Source organism: Trichosurus vulpecula, chromosome 1 (assembly GCF_011100635.1).
Source record: "Trichosurus vulpecula isolate mTriVul1 chromosome 1, mTriVul1.pri, whole genome shotgun sequence".
Classification (NCBI taxonomy): Eukaryota; Metazoa; Chordata; class Mammalia; order Diprotodontia; family Phalangeridae; genus Trichosurus; species Trichosurus vulpecula.
The window spans coordinates 481064881-481083077 of NC_050573.1; positions in this window are offsets into that span (position 1 = coordinate 481064881).

The following is an 18197-nucleotide window of genomic DNA, read 5'->3' on the forward strand; positions in this document are numbered from 1 at the left end:
TACAAGGGAGGCCTGCTGATACTGGGGACCAGGTCCAGCCAAGAGTATGCTGGGTGACTCCAAAACCAGAGAAAGGGCTGTGCACCAGGGCAAGAGAAAATGCAAGATCCATACAAGGGCAACCTCAAACCCACATGGATATTACAGTAAGGATAAAACAAACTGGAAGCTTTGTCATCTATTACTACTCCATTCTGGGGATAGATTCAGGGCAGAATTAAACAACAGTCTATTCTTGCACAAACCCAAACTGATGTCAGGAACTCACAGAATTTAGACCAGGGGACCAGCGATCAGACTTTGCCTTGGATCAAACCCCTTTGGTAGCACCGAAAGCTTGTAGGAGCCAAGCATGTCTCTGATATCCTGGAATAGCACAACATTCAATACTCCAAGAAAGCAGTATCAATATCAGCTCAGATCTTTCCTCCAGAAGTGTCACAGAGCCTAGCTCTAGTATCAAGTCCAAAATTAAGCAGAATTTTGGAAAAATGAACAATCAAAGAATCCTACCATAAAATGTTATTATGGTAGCAGAGAAGGTGAAGACACAAATGCAAAAGAGAATGACTCTAAGACATCTACAAGGAAAGCCCTCAAGAAAAATAAAGCCTGAACAAAAATTCAACTAGAATTCCTGAAAGAGATTAAGTAATAGATTTTAAAAGACCTTATTTTTTTTTATAAATGAAAGTGCTTGAAGAAATAAAATGGAAAAGAAATGAGAGCTATGAAAGAAAGAATTGCAAAGGGAATTAACAACTTTGTACAAGAAGTACAAAACCTGACCCAAGCAACAAAGTCCTTGAATACTGAAATAGACTAAATAGAAAGAAACCTTTCTATTACTCTGTGAGGCAACAAGAAATATTAAAACAGAATCAAAAGGTTGATAAATTAGAAAAAAAATATACTGACCTGGAAAACATATTGAGGAGGAAAATATTAAAAATCATTAGACCATCTAAAAGCCATGAACAAAACCTTTTTTTAAGAGCCTTGACATTCCATTTCAAGAAATCATAAAAGAAAACTGCTCAGATCTCTTGCAAGCAGAGGACAAAGTGGAAATAGAAAGAATCTGCTGGTCACCTCCTAAAAGAAGCCTGAAAATGAAAACTCCCAGGAACATTGTAGCCAAAATCCAGACTTTCTAGATCAAAGAAAAAATATTGTAAGCTTCCAGAAAGAAAGAATTCAAGATCAAAGAGCCACAGTCAGACTTACACAAAATTTTGCAGATACCACTATAAAGCAGAGAGCTTGGGATGTAGTATTCCAGAATGCAAAGGATATGGACTTATATATAAGAATAACTTACCTAGCAAAACTGATTATAATGTTACAGGGAAAAAAAGGATTTGTAATGAGACAGAAGACTTCCAAGCATTCCTGATGAAAAGACCAGAGCTGCAGAGAAACTTTGGTGTTGAACAAAATAGTGAAGAGAAACATAAAAAGGTAAATATGAATGAACAATGATAAAGAACTAAGCAAACATAAACCACTTAAATTTAATTATGAAGAGATGATAACTGTTTCCCCTTTGAACTCTATCACTATAAGGGGTCATAGAGGAAGTCCAATAAGATAGGTTTGGGCATGGTTCTGTAGGTCCTAATGAACTTAAGAAAAGAATGGAAAGAGAAAGGAAGAAGAATACACTGGGGTAGGGGCAATAGTGAGGGGAGAGAAGGGAAAGGAATGTTAGGAGAAATTATCTCAGATCAAGGTGTATAAGTAGACATCTATACAAACAAGTAAGAGGTAGAGAGAGGCTGACACTTGAACCTCATTCTCATCTTAACTGATCAAAAGAAGAAAGAATACAGATACAAAGTTGGGTGCAGAAACACATTTCACTTAACAGGGAATTAGTAGGAAAGGAGGAAAAGGGGAAGAGGAGTTGTTAGAGGAGGATGGATATAAAAGGGATTAGTCCTAAGCAAAACAAGCTCTAAGGATGTACAAAAATGTTTATAGCTCTCTTTGGAGTGACAAAGAATGGAAATTTGAAAGGTTAACCATAAATTAGGGACTGGTTGAACAAATTATGGTATATAAAAGTATTGTGCTAAACCCTTAGCAGAGTAATGGCCAAATAGGATTCCAGAGAACTAATGATGAAACATGGTATCCTCCTCCTGCTAGAAGTGTAAAGGACACAGAATGAAGGATAAGGCAAATTTGTTTTGGTCATAGCCACTGTAGAAATTTGCTTTGATTGGCTATACATGTTTATCATAGTTTTTTTTTTAATTTCTTAACATTGTCAGTTGGGAGGGTGAAGGGAAGGAAACTGGGGCAGTAGGGTAAGAAGATGGTGTAACATTAATTAAGGTGGGACTTTTTTACTGTTTTCTCTTTTGGAGCACTTATTTAATCAAGAGCCCTTGATGGGTCCAGCCTTTGTTTCTTTGATTAAATTAGGAGTCTTTGATGACCTCTTTGCCTCAAGGGAAAGCCTGGTTTGAATGGGTTTGAGTGACATGTTTGTGATGCCAGAGGCTTTTAGGCCACAAGGATTTTGAGTCACACATTGTGACGCCCTTTGACCCTGAACAAGATATATAAACCCAGAGGTTGGTGTCCTCCCTTGGGGCTCTCAGTCACTGGAAGAGTGGCATGGGACTCTGGGCAGCCATTTTAAGAGCTCCTGCCCCCACCCCAGCTTATAAACCCAGATGTTGGGACTTTGTTAAACCCTGCAAACTATGAATTGAGATTTGAATCAGACAAGGTCAGTCTGGTGATGTTTGTAATTTATTTGTGTTTGCTCTGAAGTTCAGTTTGCTGGCTTTTCCTCCTAAATTAAGTGAGTTATATGTCTATGTTTAATTAAAGTGAGATTATTAACCCCTTAAAGTCACTTTCCTTAGTAAAGCAGATCAAAAGAACCTGTGTTAGCAGGCCTTCTGTGTGCTGGTTGTTTGTGATCTTACACAGCCACAACAGCTGCTAGCAGATTGTTGCTACAGACGGATTATGGCTGATTAAAAAAATGTTTTTAAATAAAATAAAAATAAATACTACTGCTATTGTTGACCCCATTGTACAAACGAGGAAACTGAGGCTCAAAATGGTTAAGTGACTTGTACAACCATAAGTGTCAGGTCTTCCTTGCTCCAGGTCCAACACCTCTATCTTGACAGATTCATTGAGGTATTATTATTTGTATTCTCTACAGTGACTAGCACAGCTTCTTACACACATATGGCAAGGTCATAATAATTAATTGCTTAATATTTAGCAAAAAATAGCAACAACAACTGAATTCTATGTAATTATAACAACAAGGCTGGCCTGTCAGAAGAATTAAGATAATATGCCTCCCCTCCTTCTTTGCAGTGGTAGGGAGCTGAGTACACTGTCAGATTTGGTTGATATTTTGGTTGGTTTCACTGAACTGTCTACCCGGTATAGGAAATGGGAGGGAGATTCATAAATAGAGGGATGTAAAAACAAAATAGATAAATGGAATATTTTAAAGTTTGTGGAATGAATCAATACATACATATAGACATACATACATACATATATATACATATATTTATAGTGGTAAAAACCACATTCGCTGCACACTGACTAGATTAATTTTACCCTAAAGGGCAATTAAACTACCCTTAAGACTCTACTGGTCCAGAGGGACTAAAGCATGAACCATTCCAATAGCTTCCTGGTTGCCCAAGCACAAAATCCCAAAGCATGACTCTTCATGAGTCAGGCTTCTTGGGCTTAACATTCCTTGCTAACCGACAATTCCACTGCAGTAAATGCAAAGCCAGTGGAGCTGCAACTACTTCCTACTACCCAACTGACCACTTACAAGGATCAGGACCATCTCTCTCTCTCTCTCTCTCTCTCTCTCTCTCTCTCAGAACTTCTGCATCAGAGATGTTAATCACCATAGGGAGCAGGATCCCAAGGCTTGACCTGGTTGTCTAGAGTTCCTTGGGGTTGCCCATGCTTGTCCTGTATGATTGATCCTGATATCATTTTGATACACTAGCCAAGAGCCTCCCTTTGGAAAAGGGAGGGAAAGTTGGGCAAAAGCAGCACATGAGTCCTAACAGAGAGGGAAGTGACTCACACTTTAAGGACAGTAGCACAGATAGGTCTTTCATAGGCCTTTGCTTACTCTAATGTGGAATTGATAAAGACCCTTCCTCTTGTTTCCAGTATACTACCCAGTGGTCAATATACAACTCCTCAGGTATGGCTTGGGAAAACAAGGGATGTAATTATTGGAAGGTGCCTTACTTTCTAAAAACAAGAAACAGGTGATATTGTCTCTGAACAACTATCCTCTCTGAGGAAGGAGGGTTTATTTTATCAATAGCAGCCTCAAAAAGAGGCAAAGATTTGAAAATCCCTAGCCCAGAGAAGGCTCCCAGAGAGGTAGAAATCCTGTCTGGTAAGCCAGGGAACTCTGAGGGGTCATACGGGACGAGTTTCAGTCTCAGCTCAGGACCTGGAATAGGTCGTACTCAAGAAGATAATGACTTCTTTACTACCTCACTGACCAGTTATGAGGGTCAGGATCATCTTCACTGTGGTCCTGATCATTGTCTCTGCCTTACATGAGAGATCCATTGTGAACTTCCCCTGATATCACCCCTGCCACATGGACCGCACTCTTGAGGATACCATTACATTCCTGGAGGGGGCCGTTGGTTGCTGTTGTTGCCATATTTATATTTTTGTTTTTCTTTTATCTGCATTTGCTTCCTCTTGCAGTGCTATCTACACTAGGCTTCTCAAGTCTCCAAAGTCAGTATTGTCCAATAATGGCCCTAAGCCTGTTGAACAAATGTATTCATTTTTAATTCAACTTCTTTCAGATAGGAGAAAAAGTGTGTCATTAAAAACAGCTCTTGCCAATTTTGATACATTCATACCATCAGTTTCTATATTATAAGTATGGGATAGCTAGACTAGTTTTTCCTCAAAAGGCAATGAAACCGTCCTCAAGATTTAATTGATCCAAGGATGAAAGATCAAACTGTTGACTTCACTTCCTATTCACTTAAGTATAAAAGCCCAGTACACAAGGAATCAGGCTCCTTGGGATTCATATAAGTTGCTGATCAGATACATCACAGTACCAGATGCCTTAGAGAGAAATGGTCCCCATGAACTAGTGACTGAACTACCTTCCCTCTGCTATTGTTAAGTTAAAATAGACCCCAAAGGAATAAAAGAAAGAAGCATAGGATTTGATAAGCCTAAGGACTGCCACTACAAGGGAAAAAGACTCAATATTTTATAAAACTAGGAAAATTGTAAAGCATTATGGCAAAAATTACATTTTGACCAATAATATAGCCTATAATATGTTTGCAATGGACTCAGGCATGCATAAACTCACACACACACACACACACGCACACACATGCACACACACACACCATAAACAAATTCAAGAAATAAGGAAGTTGTTTCACAATTCAAGGTGGGGAAGAGTTCTTGATGCAAAAAGAGAGAAAATTTTGTACAGGAGATAAAATAGGCAATTTTCATTGCATAAAATTGAAAAGATTTTGCACAAGTAAAATCAATACAGTTAGAATTAAAAAGGAAATTGACCTAGGGGGAAAAAAACCTTTGAAATAAATTTCTCTAATAAGTCTGATAACCAAGATAAATATGGAATTAATACAAATCTATAACAATAGATAGTTATGGGTTATGAACAGTCAGTTATCAAAAAAGGAAAAGCATGCTATCAACAATCATACTAAAAAAAGGCTCCAAATCACTAGTAGGAGAAATACAAAATGAAACCATTCAAAGTTTCTGTTTCACACCCATCAAAATGGGAGAAATGGGAGAAAAAAGGGAAATGACAATTGTTAGGGGGGCTAAGGAAAAATAGGAGCACAAATACCCTTCTGGTAGAGCTATGAATTTATCCAACCATTCTGGAAGGCAACTTGGTACAGTCTCTCTGTCTCAATGATACCACTTTAATAGTGGTATGCTTAATGCATATGCCCCAGAATGATCAAGGGAAAATCTACAGAGCCTTCATGTAAAAATATTCATGTCATATGCTCATGCATATATGCATATGTGTTCATACAGGCACATATGTATGCAACCATGTGTGTGCTTTTTGTTGTAGCAAAGTACTGGAAACAAAATGAATGCCAATGGAATGACTGAACAAATGATAGGATGTAAAAGTAACAGACTATTATTATTCCGTAAAACATGACAAATATGATGAGGTCAGAGAAAACTGGGAAGCACTATATAAAATGATGTAGAGTGAACTGAGGGGAACCAGGAGAACAATTTTTACAATGAATATAACATTATAAAGAAAACAATTTTGAAATGCTTAAGAACTATGACCAATGTAACAGCTAACAATAATTCCAAAGATTGATGATGAATAATGTTTTCCATTTCTTAACAAAAAGGTGACAGACTATGGGTACAGAACGAGACATACATTTCAAAAACTGCTACTTTGTTCGTTGGTTTTCCCTAACCATACTTATTTGTTTTAAGTGAGGGCTTTTTTGACGGGGAGAAAATTATGGAGAAAAAAGTGATGGTGGGGGAATAGTGAGAACAACACCCTTAAAAAGAAAAGAAAGAAAAATATGTCAGTGCAATATTAAAATAATATTCAGAAGGGAGGAGGTTGATAAGGAGACACAGATAAACAGGGCAGTGTTGGAATGACCATGTTAAGGGGAATATATACTTTTTAAAAGTAGCTGTATGTAAGAGATTCATGGTTTCATTTCTAGTTTTCTTTTTATGCTGTTTTTGTCAAAGAAATATTCCTATTTATTGCTGTTTGTCAAGTTCTTGATGATTAAAAAATAAAACAATTCTGTAATGTTTTATGTTCTACAAGCATCCCATTTCATTCCAGTTCTGCATCTGAACCACCAAACGGGCTTAAGTCAGGCCTGTCCAGAACACATACATATATGAAAAGCTTCTACCAAAGACTGACTTCAGTTCGTTAAGTACCTGAGGAATGGTGCCTCTGGTTATTTAATCTGATTATTTAATCTGATTATTTAATCAAGCCAAAGGTCTTCCTAATTAATAATATGAATATAAGAGGATTTTATTAAAATTCTCCCCAATTAAAAAATATGGACAGAAAATTATTTCTGTAGTAGAGGCTGTCGTGTCTTCCTAAATGGAATTTCATTTGACATGATGTACTTGGGCAATTTACCAAAAATACGTATGTTCATTCAATAGAAAATGCAAGTCAATGTATTCTGACTTGCTTTAAGCCCAGCATCTCAATCCTCTCCCTTACAATTAAAACCCAGGATTCTTAGGCGATGTTTGAAAATAGTTGAAAATAGTCTTCTGTGGTTTCATTACCCCCTGTGCTACCTGAAGCATGACTCATTACCTCTAAATTTTATCATCTACAACATGCAGATATAGGTAGGGTGTCTGACAATTTACTTAGACTAAGTGTTTTAAGCAATAGGGTGGCTGCTGAGTGAGTGCTTCCATGTGGAGTTCTTCTCTAGTGCAAAAATTACCTTCCCTAAGAATAAGTGTGACCTTCCAAAATAGCAAGAATTAAGGTTCAAAAGTCATAGGATCACCAGGAATAAAGAAAGTTAAAATGCAAAATACACAATGGATAATAGACTCGCGTGACATGAGAGATTAGACTACACCTTGGAGGATTTTCCCACTTCGCTTGGCTTACAGTCCTTATTCAAAAAACCTTGGAAAATGTAGGCATGATGCTCTCCAGTCACTGAGACTAATTTTACATCTGCATGCAAATGGCTTTAAATAGTGTAGAGGAAAGTTTTGTTGAAAGAAGGAAAACAAAGCAAAACCCATGAATAAATAAGCCCCGAGAATGTCCCAAATAAGTATGTAAATCCCAAAGCCCCTAAAATTTTTCAGTTCTGAAGGCTCCTTTTTGGGAACCCTGCTACCTTCAGCTAAGGACTATCTCTATCAACTACTTTTTGCCAGTTGGAGGGTACAGGATTTTTTTTCTCTCCCTCTATAGAACTTCATGTCTCTCCCCCAGCTCTGTAGTATATTCAGTTTTTCAGACAAGGATAAAAAGATAAATCTCTAGAAAACTCTAAAAGATGAGGGCAAAACCTCCAAAATCCTCTTTTTTTTTTTTCCAGGAACCACTGGTTCCTTCTCTCCAACTATTTTTTTTCTATTCTCTTTCCCTTTCTAAGGTCTTCATTAAATGCTTGTCCCATCCATTCCTAAGCATGTCTTTAGGCTGGCACTGTTGTTAAAGATAATCCCCAATTTTAGCTACCAATAATGAGCTATGTCAACCTCTGGGAGTTTGGTCTAAGAAAGACAAACGAATTAGATTGTGTCCATCCATGTTTTATTTCTCTCAAAGCTCTAGCATGGAGCTGCAGTGTTGGAACTAAGCTCATTTTGGGGTTAGGGTACACAGTTTATATGCCCTTCGAAGAGTTGTTGTTCCCAAGAGGTGCCAATCAACTCTGATTGGTTAACACATTGGGAGGTGGGCCATATTAAAATGAGGATATTTGGATACTTGACTTAGGTCACCTAAATCTTGGTCAAAGAGACATCAACTTCCATATCACCTGTTTTGACAACAGGGATAGTCAACATTTTCCCAGACCTGTCTGAGCAATACAATGAGTAGGAATACACACATGTATTGTTAATGTATTTTTGCTTAATGGGGAGATCTTTCCCACCCATTAATAGGCCCATGTAACCTGCTTAAGTCACATGGAAGCCTAAGTCACATAAGTTTCAGTCACATGAGCCTGGGTCATGAGGGTTGTAATGCCCTCTGACCCTGAAGAAGTGTATATATACTCTGAGGTTAGCATTTTGCTTTGGGGCTCACTCATGGGAAGAGTGTTCATGTGATGTAGCCAGATGGGATTCTGGGTAGCCATTAAGGAGCCCTCGGGCTTTGAAAAACCCAGATGGTGGTGCTTCTCTCTCTGGTAACTATATATGTACTGCTTTTAGTCAGACAGTTGGAAGCCTTCTTTGTTGGTCTTATTTGTTGGTTCCAAGAACTTGTTACAGAAACTATCTAAGACACTATAAAACCCTGATGGGGTAGAGGCTCTGGAAACCCCTTTGAACTCTCCTTGAATCTTCCCACTTAATCCGGTGTTCCCCTGAGGCTATATTCCCCTCAATTGACCAGTTACCCTTAACCTAGCCCAGGCTTCCATTGTCTGTTGTCTCTGGATGCCTCTGGCTACTTCCTACCTTTGATCCTATCTAAACCCCATTCTCTTGGTTCTTGGTCTCCTACCTCATCACCCCAGCCTACTGGCCACTCCCATCAAGATCCTCCCTAGACCTCTCCTCCAGTTACCCCAGACTACTTGACCAACCCTAGATCCCTCCCACAGTCTTTCTGTATATAAGATCCATCTCAGCCTGCATTAAGGTGCTCATATTCAATCTGGCTCACCTTTATTAGTAATACAAATGCTCAAATTCCTAAAGAGTTGTAATGGCAAGCAGGGTGGGACTTTTTGCTGGTTTTTGTTTTGGAGTACTTCTCAGCACTAAGGTAATCAAGTGCCTTTGAGTCTTGCCTTTGCTCTTTGATGACCTGCTTAAGTCACAAGAAAGCCTAAGTCACATGAGTTTGAGTCACATGGTTGTGATGCCCTCTGACCCTGAAGAATTATATCTATACTCTGAAGTTAGCATTTTGCTTGGGGGGCTCACTCACTGGAAGAGTGTCATGTGATTTGACCAGATGAGACTCTGCATATTCATTAAGGAGCTCCCTGGCTTTGAAAACCCAGATGTTGGTGCTTCTCTCTCTGGTAACTATGTATGTATTGCTATGGTCAAACAGAAGCCTGTCTGTTGATTTGTATTTATTTGCTCTGTTTATATAATTTCTGCTTATAATTTCTGTTTGTGTTTTCTCTGAAGTTCAGGGTGCTGACTTTTTCCCCTGAACTAAGTGAATGATATATGTATATTTAATTAAAGTAAGATTGCAAACCCCTTAAAGTTGCTTTCCTTAGAAAAGCAGATCAAAGAACCTGGGCTAGCAGCCTTCCTGTGTGTTGGTGTTGTTGGTCTTACACCTCCAGACAGCTGCTAGTAACACTGTTGTTATAAGTGTCTGGCCAACGTGGCAGATCTTTAATAAACTTTGTTTTTCTTTGGCTGAAAGAAGGCTTGGGTCGAATTCACTCAGGCAGGACCCATGTGTTGTTATCTCAGGGTCCCAGCACCCTTAAACCTCAACAGCTCCATATCTGTTAACAGCCAGTTCTCTTTCCACCTGTGAATTTTTTTTAGTAATTGTCAATAAAGTCTCTGATGTGATGAACCCTATTGAGTTGTTCAGTCCTTTTCAGTTTGTTTCCTACTCTTCATGACCCCATTTGGGGTTTTCTTGGCAAAGATACTAGAGTGGTTTGTCATTTCCTTCACCAGATCATTTTACAGATAAGGAAACTGAGGCAAATCTGGTTAAGTGACTTGCTCAGGGTCATACAGCTAGTAAATATCTGAGGCCAGATTTGAACTCAGGAAGAGGCTTTTTTCTGACTCCTGGCCTTGTGCTCTATCCACTGTGCCACCTAGCAGCCCATAAACTATTGAACAGGTAGACAAAATTGTGCTTAAGAATGGGGGGAAAGGGGTGAGGAGTGTTCAATAGGGTGTATCAAGTAAAGTCCTAGTTCAGAACAAATGTGTAAATGTATCAGAATTACTTCAGTATGTTAATCCTCAACAGCAACTCTTGAGTACAAGATATGAATCTTCCTGAAAAGAAGTTCAAAATGGATTCTCCTGTTCAAAGTCCAGAGAAGGATTCTGTATGAAACCACCCAAGAGAAACTGATAAACTAAGACAAAGTCTATGGTTTAGCCCTCCTGGAGAAAAGTAGTTGAAGTTCCTGCAGCTCAGCTAGAAGAGAGAAAGACTGAGAATAAAAACAAGAGCCCTCTGCTCTCCTGTCAATAAAGAAGGGGAAAAGATGGGGAAGAGGAAGGAGCATTTTGTTTTGTTTTCCAACAAAAAGGGAAAGAGTGGTAGGAAGGGGGAAGTGACATCAGAAGGCTTATGTCTTGAAGCCCTGACTGCTACATTCCCTATAATAAGGTAAGACTTCAGGAATCAGAGTTGCTCATCTTTACTCTCTTGGAAATTGAGGCAACTTTATGTAAAGATAGGTCAGAATCACTTCCGTTTGACTCCAATATCTTGACTGGATCTAAATATTTTTTTTCTTAGTTGAATCAAACAATCAGAACTGAGTGAGAACTGAACCTGGACACCTCTTTGAATAAACCAAAAATATTATGTGAGAGACCGTGTCACTAGCAAGTGGCCAAGCAAGTCACAACTCCAGAACTGCAGGGTCTTGATGTCTTTTATTTCTCCAGAAGGTCCAAAAGCAAAGTTTGTTGCAGGGCATTGTATTGAGTTGCTCATCTGGGCTGGTTCCTCAAAGTGCTAGTTTCTCATTGAGCAGGCTGACCTGCCACTGGACATCTGCTGTTAGATTGAGCCAAGTAGATAACTTAGCTACTAGATTCTTCTCAAGACAAGGTCTCTCTGTTAAACAGGTCAGTCCACTGGACTTCCTGGACTCCTCTTTGATGGGCATCTCCACTCTTTCACCACCTTCAGCCACTGAAGGACAGATACAATAATAACAACCTGACTAAGAACTGGCAGAAGCTGCTCTGCTCTCCATTCCCAGGCCAATGAATTGCCTGGGGCTCACCAGAGGTTGTCACTTCCAGCCTCTGATTATTTTGTAGATCTCCCAAACTCTCCCCTCCAGAGATTCCAAGGCTTTCTTTTTGGACTTTACCTTGTTATGTTAAACAACTTACCTTGTGAAACTATGAGATGCCTAACCCCTCCTTTCAGCAGCCTGGTCATTCTCTTTGCCTTGGTGTTCTATATCAACCCTATTACCAGCCCACTCCTGGGGTAGCCCAGCACTTGCCATGTGACACCCCAAGTTACAACTTACTTGCCCTGACTAAAGACCTCCATTTTGTTGTATTGACTGTTTTCGTTAAAATTCAAGTTGACAAGATTTCATTTAATTTAATGTCTTAGGGAACTGGGGCTTAGGCCGTTGACAAAGTGTCCCAATCACCTAGATACAAAACAGCCAGGGCTTGAGGGCCTGAAGTCCTTTCCTGGGGTTCAGACCATAGACCAGTCCCACAAATAAGCCAGGCTGGGAAGCTATGCTCAGCTGAATCACTGGTTTTTCTTGGATTAATCCTTTCCCTGCTTTTAATTTTCTTCCCCTGCTATAACTAAATAAAACTTCTTTTATTAACTCTTAGACGGATTTCAAGTATCTAATTTCATTCCAATTTTGGAATTAATCTACCAGGGGACTGGTCCAAGTCAGGCCTAACCCATTACATTTGTCTTTTTTCATCATCAGAGCAGCCTTGTAAAGTCATTTGGTAGAGCCCCTTCATTATTATTGCTGACTGTGGCTTGTGTGGGATACAGTATATTGAATTTGAACCCCAGCCAAGAAGTTAATGAGAGTTCAGGGCAGACTATGTTTTGGTGTAAATGAAAGCCAAGTAGTGATGCAGGTGGCAAACAACTCTGCCCAGAGCTATTCCCAGCATAATGTATGGCCTCAGAAAGGGTAGTCATATACATTTCTATGAAGAAGAAATGGGAACATTTCTTTGAAGCAAAGAAAGAATTCTCTGGTCCTTGAGAATCTAGTGGCCATTGACATACTAATCAGAAGTCTGAATAAAGCTTATTATACTTTGAAACATTTCTTTAGGGCCCAATTTGGCCATTCTAATTCAGAGAGTACTCTTCTGGGGACAGGAGGTAGCTGTTGGATGCTAAGGAATATGAAACCTGATTAGAAATGACAGCTCGGGAGCTTTTGAGATGGAGCTATAATGCCATAGTTCTTTTCTTTCCTATGGAAGCTCAGTTAATAGAAATCAGTGTGACTCCTGTGGGATAAGGAGGTAGCATTAGGGTATCTGGACTCTGCAGGGTGAAGCAGGGATTTATATGCCTCTCTAAGCCCCACAGAGCCAAGGAATTTGCCAGAATGGGAACACTTTGCTCTGTTTTAACATTGGTAAAAAAAAAAGTTAGCAAAGCCAAAGCCTTTCTCCTATAATTGAAAGAAAATTATTATTTGGGCAACATTAAAGCAATATATAACCCATGTCTATGAATAGGCAAAATAGGCATGTTATTATTTGAGTGTCTAGGAAGATCTCGTGTCCCAGGAAGCAAGGGAAACAACACTTTCTTGAATATATCCTCACTACTCTGACACAATTTCCTTCTCATCATAAACAATCCCCATACAAATAGCTCTCCTTGTGGATCTTTCTAGCCCTAGGAGATCTGATTGGTCCCAACTTCCCTGATACAGTTTTTGGGCCCATGGCCAATAAAAATCCTAAGTCTTGTGGGCTCCAGGCCTTTGAGACTTGGTGTATGCCAAAGACCACATGAGTCACTATACCTTGATGACTGCCTAACCAGACTAATTTCCAGATGGAGAGTAAGGGGGGCCTCGTCTGGAGAAGCTAAGTACCACTGTATCGGTATTGCATATTCTCGCTGTGTTGGGGCAAAATAAGTCTCATCCTTTGTGAAATGTTTAATGACTCATGATTGCTTCATTTCATACCAACATGGCACCTGAATTAAGAGAATGCTGGTTTTTGAACAGTAAAAGCTGAAGGTCATACAGCATAAAAAGACATTGAAATATAAAGGAGAAGGCCCTTTGATGAAAATAGAACATTCCATACCTTGCTGAGGATCTGAGGTTTACGTAGCTCAATTACACATAAAAAGTCAGCAAAAATAATGCATTTGCTGGTGGGGCACAGAGTGTATTCATATCTTTGTTCCCTATGTATGGGGTGAGACCACCCGCCAGCAATTAATTAAAAGAGTCAGAGGTCTCTCTCCAAGTAGAAACAGAGAACTTCTTTATTATGATCTCCCGAGAAAGGGCTGTCTCCAAACCGATAGACAGGTAGGGAGAGGCGGGCACCCAGAGGGCAGAACTTAGCTTTATACCCTAACACAAACAACCCCCACCCCACCACTGACATTTTACTCTCATTGGTGGAATCCAGGCTTACAATCTAAATATGAAAATCTACTATCCCAGGTACAATTTAGCCAATTCCAACTTCTTATAAACCTTTGATCCTTATTTGGTGAGGACACAGTTCAGGTGATTTTAGTAACTCAAAACTAAGGCCTAGCTGTCAATCAGAAGCGCTGAGCCATGCCGAAAGATCCCCACCCCCATTCATCCCACTTAACTCACAGAAAGGCTGAGATCCACATTCCATGAGAGGGCTTCACCATCCCACTCACCTAGTCACTCAGCTGCATAGGAGTCTGAATTGGGTCTTAAAATCCTAAGCTTAGGTGGAATACTATTCTGAGAGAGCCGGTTTTGAATGAGGAAGGATTGTCAAATGGGAGTGGTTAGACCTTTCCCACTTCCTGAGTGAAAATTATAAACCTCAGAGCCTCATCTGAGAGAATCAAAGTGAAGAGGTTTCTGTCATTTGAGTCTTTGGTATGGATGAAAAGAACATTTCCACTGAAGAGATCTTAGTAGATCAAGTGGGAAGATTCAAGGAGAGTTCAAGGGTTCAAGGGGTTCCCAGAGACTGTGCCCTCATCACTATCACTGCTACACTAAAGGCTCACTAAGTGTTGCTAAAAATTATTTTATCTGCTAGTGTCCTGAAAGAGTTTATGCACCTCCTTAAGCACCTCACTTTCGATCATACCAAGGACTGAATTACAGATCAAGAAGAACTGGGAAAGACAGATCTCCAGAACAAGATGTGGAAACTATTTATTCCCTAAGGTTATCTGTACATGTTTCAAAATAGAAATTTGACAAGACTGTTGCATATCTATAGTCATATCCCTGGCATAATACAAGATGTCCTTTTCAGGACCTTTAAACACATTGGATCATTTTGCATTTTGTCCCATTAATAATGTTTTTCTTCCTTTTTTGGCCTTTCTGTTTCCATAAAGGGATCATAGAAAAATCACACATAGCCTTGTGCTGGATTCTCTTTGGTGTAAGTCACTTCTTAATATCAGTCTTTCGAGCTGCTGTCTTACAGTTGTTTTTTTAAATGCACATGATTAGATAAATAGTCTTTTTATTATTCTGTGGAATTCAGCAAAGAGTATCTATGAGACTTTTGTTTGTGTGAAGTGCTTCTGTTGCCTAGGATACTCAGGGTGAAGATGTCAAAAGAAGACACACTGAAAGGACAAGCTAGAGTGAATATCCCAGACCTGGCCTCTTGCATACTAATAGTTTCTCTCTCTCCCTCTCTCTCTCCCTCTCTCTCTCTCTCTCTCTCTCTCTCTGTTTCTCTCCCTCTCTCTCTCCATCTCCATCTCTGTCTCTGTCTCTCTGTCTCCCTCTCTCTCTCCTTCTCTCTCTCTCTCCTTTGCTATTTGTATGAATTAGAGTAGACATGCCAGAGAGCATTATTTCTAAACAATTAACTAGACAGAGAGGAGAAAACATGTATTATTGTGTAAGTAATAGCTACCTTTTTCTCCTTTTTATTTCCATCTCTTTTCTGTTTAAGAACATTGAGAGTATAGTCTAATGCTTCATTAATGCCATTAAGGTGATGAAAGAAAGATGGCCTTCCACAGTACCAACTGTAAGGAAATGTTAAATACACTGAGTGGAAAGAATAGTTATAGGAAAGAATGGAGAATTCAAGGGCCACCTTCAAGAAAATAAAAAAGGATCTTTCCTCTATCCTCACAGAACAAGTTGATGTTAACCTTATCATACATTCAGTAGTAAATGTCACAGATTGTGATGTGTCATTCACATCAGTCTTTCCCATTAGTCTGATGTTGGTCCAACTGTGGCCTGAGTTCTGGCCCTGGTTCTGAAACTTTCTTCCCCTCTAGCCAGTTGAATTGAATAGTATATATGCCTAGATTTCCCCAACTGTAAAGTAGGGAGAAAAGTGCCAGGTGTATTCATCCCTTCATGGAAAAAGAGGGTCTTTTGATAATAACCAAGAGCTAAGAGAAGTGTAAAGACTTGGGGGCTGTCAATTTAACCTGGGCAAATTTAAGCTAGTTTAGGCCTATCACTCCCTTCTCCCACTGAAGGAAGAACTAATTTATAACTCCTCACTGTGGAAGTCTGCTCAAAGCTTCCAACGATATCTTTTATTCAATTCAACAAGATTTTATTAAGTTTCTACTGCCTTGTAGGTGCTAAATAAAATGAATACATAGTCTAACATTAAGGAGCTTACAAGTTTGATGGAGGAGGGGAAGTAGAAGGGTGGGCTAAATAAATGTCACAAGATAAGAGAATTATGGGGCAAAGGAAAGATCCAAAGTGCTCTAAGAAATTTGAAAGGGGAGAAACCACAGTCACCTGGTTATGGGAGAAGGAGAGATAGGGAAAGTTTCATGGGGGTGTCTGTGGGGGAGGGGATGCATCTGATGTGGCTTTGAAAAAAGGAAGAGACTTCAGCTGATAAGAGATTTGGGTTTGGGGGTGAGTTCTAGGAAAGGAGACCATTCCAGGAATAAGTAATGACACTTAGTGAAATCAGAGAGACAGGAGTGAGCAGAATGAGAACGTAGAGTTATCTAATTTGCCAAGAATGTGAAATGTTTAAATGTTCATACTAAGTAAGATTATAAGACTAGATAAATAAGTTGGAACCAGATTATGGAGGTTTTTGAATGCCTAAATCAGGAATCTTTTATTTGGTAGGCAGTAGGGAACCACTGGAGGTTTTTGAGTATTGAAATGATTTGATCACAAATTATATTTTAAAAAAAAATCTACTAGAATATCTCCATAGGCTGTTCTTTTTTAAGAATAGTTTTTCCCACTATTGAGGTGGAGTTTTAAGCCACCTCAATAGTTTTAAGTTTTAATTCCAGATACACCTGGAATTCAGTTCACCATCTCACAAGTCCATTTCTCTGATGCTGATTAGCAGAAACCAACAGGAAGAGCCTTTCCCCCTAGCCTCCTTCTTGCTCACTGTCAGTAACAGGAGTGAACAAGAGCAGACCTGCAAGGATTAGCTGTTCCAACATCTAGTAGCCGTTTGAACAACAGAATATGGAAATAATAAGGGCTCACTTTAACATATTTTTACCAGCTTTCCTCACAACAAATCTATGATCCTATGAATTCTACAAGGCAGGCAGTTACAAATATTGCCTTATAGATGAAGGTACTAAGAAAAGTTGTGTGACTTATCCAGTGTCATACAGATAGTAAATATCAGAACTGGGATTTGAACCCAGGTCTCCTGATACCAAGTCTTCTTTCCACTAGAGTAGGTTGTGTGGGGGGGGGGGGAAGTGGGGGAAGTACATAAGTGTGAGGCTAAAAACCAACAACTGACTTTTGGAATGGGAGGGAAATGTAACTATTGCATACTTTTAAATTTAATCTGCATCATTAACATTTTCTCTCTGTCTTTATTAAGCCTCCACAATCAACAAAACAAAAAAAAAAAAAATCTAGCCCTAATTTGTAGCTTTTGATGATTTCCAAGGTGTAAATACACTGAAAACTTAACAACCAGCTCTCCAGAACCAGTTCAAGCTGGCTCCAGAACACGCCCGTGCTAAAAACCCTTATAAAAATCTCCAAAGACTATATCTTTGGCCCAAAGATGTATAAAGAAGAAACAATGAGACTGTATTCTGCTCTATAGTGAACAAGGCAAGAAACAATGTTGTTTCCTAGAGTACTAGCCTGGAAGTTTGAGGCCCTCAAAATTTATTCTAATTCCATCATTATCTAGCTTTTTGAGGCCATTTTAACGTTTTCACCTCTCTGGGCCCCAGTTTCTTCATCTAGAAGACAAAAGTTTAAACTATGTAAATTCTACAATACCTTCCATCTCTAAAATTCTGTCCTGGGCAGATGCCACAATTGGTGCCAGTGAGGAAAGAAGTAGATAGGACAATGGGAGAGGGGAGATGTCTGAGGAAAAGAAAGGTGGTGACTAGTCCTCAACTAACAAGTGCCCCAGAGGAAGCCTGACCCAGATAGCTCATTTTCCCACTCTCAGCCCTAGGCCCCAGGAACCATCACAAGGGCCTCAGTGCCATTAGTGTCCACACTTGAGTAGCCTGTCTAGCAGGTAGGGCAGAAAAGACATTGAAAACA